Source organism: Humulus lupulus, chromosome 1, assembly GCF_963169125.1.
Source record: "Humulus lupulus chromosome 1, drHumLupu1.1, whole genome shotgun sequence".
NCBI classification, from domain to species: Eukaryota; Viridiplantae; Streptophyta; class Magnoliopsida; order Rosales; family Cannabaceae; genus Humulus; species Humulus lupulus.
The window spans coordinates 93,852,487-93,857,660 of record NC_084793.1 but is presented as its reverse complement, the minus strand read 5'-3'; the positions used below and the strand labels follow the sequence as shown (position 1 = coordinate 93,857,660).

The window sequence follows — 5,174 nt, the reverse complement described above, 5'->3', positions numbered from 1 at the left end:
ATTATTGGTTTACACTTATTTGGATCGAGGTTGTTGTTTGTTTCAGGAATTATTGGTATATGCAGGGAAGTAGACAAAAGGCACTCAAACCAATAAATCTTGAAATTGAGAGAATGTGCAGAGAAAATCGCAAGAAAAAGAAAAGGTTGGATTTCACCATGGCTGAGAACACAAATAATGTTGTCAGCAACAATGCAAATATGGGTAATGCAGCTGAAGTCAATCTGCCATTGAGAATCTATGTACTCCCTACAGTTACAGGGATACATTCAAGCATTCGTCCCCCCATTGTTGAGGAAAATAATTTTGAAATAAAACCCTCAATTATTCTGATGGTACAGAATTGTGTACAATCTAGGGGGTTACCAAATGAGGATCCAAATCTCCATATCACAAACTTTTTAGAGTTGTGTGCAACATTCAAAATGAATGGGGTGAGTAATGACGCTGTAAGATTAAGATTATTCCCATTTTCACTAAGAGACAGAACTAAGAGTTGGTTGAATTCATTACAAGCCAACTCTATAGTTACTTGGGAAGATTTAGCTCAGAAATTTCTTGGTAAATATTTTCCTCCTGCCAAGTTAGCCAGAATAAGAGGAGAGATTAACAACTTCCATCAGCTGGATGGGGAGTCTTCATATGATGCATGGGAACGATTTAAAGATTTGCAAAGGAAATGCCCACATCATGGAATAGAAAAGCGGTTGCTGGTTCATACATTTTACAATGGTTTGGGGGGAAATACAAGGACAATTACAGATGTAGCGTCGGGAGGAGCGTTTATGAGAAAAAGCGCTACCGAAGCATATGACTTAGTGGAAGAGATGGCCATGAATAACTATAATTGGCGTACTGAGCGTGAGAATAAGAAAGTAGCAGGAGTCTTAGAAGTTGATCCAATTGTGCTATTGACCGCTTAAGTGGCATCTCTAACCAAGCAATTGCAGCTGACTAATCTCGCCGCACAAGCAATGCAAGTACAGAATGTCACGAGTTATGAGATTTTTGGGGGACCACATTCTTATGAATAATGCCCGAGCACAGCTATCTGCTAAATAGATGTGAATAATATGCCTTTGGAAAAGGCACAGGTTATTGGTAACTTTTCAAGACCTACACCCAAAACTTTCTCCAATTTCTATACTCCTGCTTGGAAAAATCACCCTAATTTGTCTTGGAAAAATAATCAAGGGTTACAAACGCAGTATCCACAATATCCACCTCAACAACCCCCTAATCAACCGACTTATGGACTACATTATAAACCGTATTATGATCCAAACCCACATCCATCTCATCAACCACCACATCCTCCAACACAACTTGAAGTACAACCCAAAGTATAGAACTAGTTCATGACTGAAACCAGGGCATCTATCAAGAATTTGGAGACACAAATAGGTCAATTGGCTAAAAAAATTTCTACAGACAGCAAGGGATTTTGCCTAGTTCCACGGAGGTAAATCCTAAAGAGTAGTGTAATGCAATACCCTTGAGAAGTGGGACTAAGTATGATGGACCTATAGTGGATGACAAGGGGAAGAAGACAGGGAATCAACATGTTACTAGTCCAGCACAAGAGGAGGCTACTGAAGACCTTCCAAAGACAGAGAAGTCAAAATACATCGAGCCTACACCAAGGATTCCATATCCTCAACGGTTCCAAAAGGCAAATTTTGACAAACAATTCTCCAAATTTTTGGATCTCTTTCAAAAACTACACATTAATATCCTGTTTTCTGAGGCACTTGAACAAATGCCAACTTATGTGAAGTTTATGAAAGAAATTTTGTCGAAGAAAATGAAGTTAGAGGATTATGAGACAGTGGCACTTACTGAGGAGTGCAGCGCGATACTTCAGAAGAAACTACCTCCAAAGGTTAAAGATCCTAGTAGTTTCAATATCCCATGTTCTATAGAGGGTTCAGTAGAAACAAAGGCTTTATGTGATTTAGGGGCCAGTGTGAATCTAATGCCTCTATCAATCTTTCGAAGGTTGAATTTGGGAGAAGCTTGGCCAATGATTCTATCTTTGCAGATAGCAGATAGACCAGTTAATCATCCTCATGGAGTGATTGAGGACGTATTGGTAAAAGTGGGTAAATTCATCTTTCCTGCAGACTTTATTATTCTAGATATGGAGGAAGATGAAAATATTCCAATAATACTTGGAAGGCCATTCTTGGCTACTGGTAGGGCTTTAATCGATGTACCAAAGGGTGATTTAAAGCAGCGAGTGCAAAAAGAGGAAGTAATATTTAATGTTTTTGCAGCAACAGAAAATCCAATATGTTGTAGAGTTGAAGTTGTAAACCAAGGAGAGAACAAGTTGGAACTCTATATGAAAAGATCCATAGTTAAAACTGGAATGTGAAAGGGGTGTCATCGATTAAAAAGATTCTTTAGTGAAAGGATTCAATTGTTATATGAGCGGGGGAAAGTACCACCAATGTCTAATCACAAGAAACGATTGCCAACTCATGACACTATGGCTCTCAAGGACGTGAGGGGAGGACTTGATCCAAGTTGAATTGAAAGAAGAAAATAGTTCAGCTAAATGACGTTGACGACAGTGCTATAGGAGGCATTGCTATACTTTATTTTAGTTTTTTTTTTTTTAATTAGTGGACAATTTTATTTAATTTATTTTGGATTTGTAAAGTTTATTTATTTTAATTTTATTTATTTTTAGTATAAAGTCTATAAAAAATCGTGCAAATCATGAAAATGATGTTTTTCAATTAGTCTGCAGGCCAAGTCGCGACTTGAACTTGTAAGTTGTGGCTTTAAAACAAGTCAGAGAGCACGGAAATTTAAGGAGGAGGCGGGCCGCGACTTGAGGTTATAAGTCGCGACCCTAGAACGAGTCAGAGAGCATTTGGTTTTATTTAACAAGGGCGGGTTGTGACTTGATGAGGCTGAGTCGCGACGCCTGGGAAAGAAAAAATCTAGAAATTTTGAGGCGGGGCGTGACTTGGTCTGCCTGGGTCGTGGCGCGCCAGTGCTAGAAAGAAGAATGTGGTTTAAAATTGATTTTTTTTCATGCCATTCCTTTCATTTTTCACATTTCTTCCATTCCAAAACAAATATTTTCTTTGCAAAATGTTATCCCTCAAAAATAAGGGGAAGACGTGGCGAATGAGAAAGCGGCACGTGGCATCACAAATTAGGGAAAAATGACAAAGTATTGAAAAAAAAGACCAACGAACAAAAAAGATAGGTCCAGGACCTATAGGGAAGTCGGTCAGGCCAAGACCCCGTTGCCTTAGGCCCTAGGGGTGGTCAACCTAAACCTTACCCCTAGGGGTGGTTGGCCTAAATATGCCCAAGGGCCCCTAGGGGTGGTCGGCCTAACCTCTACCCCCAGGGGTGGTTGGCCTGACATGCTCAAGAACCGCCTGGGTGATTGGCCCACCCTATTCTTCATAGGGTGGTCGGCTAAACTCCCAAGTACACTTCACTGAGAAATACTCGCACTCAGTCAAACTTGATCAAACAGGTCCAGCACCCAGAAGATCACAGGTCCAACACCCAGAAGGTCATCGGGCCTAGCACCCAAGCTCTGAGGGATCATCGAGCCTAGCACCTAAGTCTCATAGACCAACCAATACTTAATATTTTCCCAGAGGTTTCAAACATGCATTATCCACCATGATCCAGAGAAACAATGAGAAACCCATGATATCATAATCATGGGGAGGTGGACACGTATCTCCACTACCTAATAATCGTGTACGAAACCACGATCCCCGTATTATTGATCATGTAACAGCCCTTGTGTACTATAAATAAAGGACCCAGGGCTTTGTTTCAAAGGATCGCTTTTCTGGAATTTTTTAGAACTGGAGAATATTTGTGGAGAAACTCTGAGCAAATTAGAAATGAGTGAATACTTTTGTTCATCAGTGTAATTGTCGAGTGATTCAATACTAAAAGCAACGTGGATTAAGTTATTACTGTTCATCAGAACAAGGCTGAACCACTATAAAAATCTTGTGTGTTTGTTTAAGATATTCGTACTCTATCATTTATTATATTTATTTCATTCAAAAGGTGTCGTATACTGTACATACGACCGTTGGCCAATTTCACAGGTCAACATTTTGGTGCTTTCATTGAGAGTACGAAATCAAGAAACACACTTTCATCAGTTTTAGGATGCCTCCAAAACCCAGTCAGACAAAGAAGATAGATCCTAGGGAATCCACCACTCAGGCTCCCATCGATCCCATTAACGAACCTTAGGTAGAGGTTGGAGACCAACTTGATACAGAAGATCCATAGGATGCTCACGAGGAGGAGTTGGTGCAATTTCTGGCAAGGCATGAGGCCTTTGCTGCAGAAATTTCCCTCCAAAGGGCGGCTATGGAACAGCAACAATGGGAGATAGATGAGCAGGTCCAGAGGATGATCCAGAGGGAGCAGGAAGCTGACCGAAGGCACCAGGAGGCTGTTGTGGCCTTGGAGGCGGCTACTTAGTTAGCCTGAGCTAACGCTGAAGCTGCTGCTCAGGTGATGAGAGAGGCTCAGGCCAAAGCAGTAGGAATGTGAGACAGTGGTAACAGGGAGTCCCAGGGGAGGAGTCGAACCCCAAGGACGCTATCAGAGCCACTTTCCCACAAACAAGATGAAGAGGCACAGTCCAAGACTGCCTCCTCCATGAGAAAGAAGAATAACACTTCATCTCGAAGCAGGAGAGTTACCAACCCGAAGAACAACTCCTAGGGGGGCAGACGAAACAATGCAGGAGATGAGGCATGATAAAAATGGAAATGGCCGCTCAAAATCTCAAAGTCATATAGGAGGAGAGGCTCGATGGCAAGGTCGCACTAACAAGGGCAAAGTAGACCTGCCACCCCTACACCCTCAGTCTCGTAAGTGAAAGGAACCGATGAACAACACCAATATCATGTTCGATAGGCTTAGGAAAGATGCACAACCTCAGAATCAGAGAGAATTCATCAACAGGAGGACCAGCGCTCAGGAGGGGGTACCAGGGATGTCTACCCCACCTAGAGTAGCAATCCCACCAACAGTGCAGGCTCAAATAGATGCACTCGTCATGGCTTTTCAGGGTTTGACAAAGAAACCTTCCAATATCGAGCTAGCACATATAAGTGGGAGTCCCTTCAGTGCTAATATCCAAGCTGTTCAACCACCACCGAAATACA

The 5,174-nt window shown here is 41.7% G+C and overlaps 1 non-coding gene across 1 annotated transcript; it reads right to left on the bottom strand.

Moving 5' to 3' along the window:
- Positions 1-590: 590 nt before the first annotated feature.
- On the bottom strand, positions 591-697 carry LOC133813538 (small nucleolar RNA R71). Its single transcript, XR_009884547.1, has one exon. It is a non-coding gene; the product is annotated as a small nucleolar RNA R71 (small nucleolar RNA).
- Between the last annotated feature and the right edge of the window lie 4,477 nt (positions 698-5,174).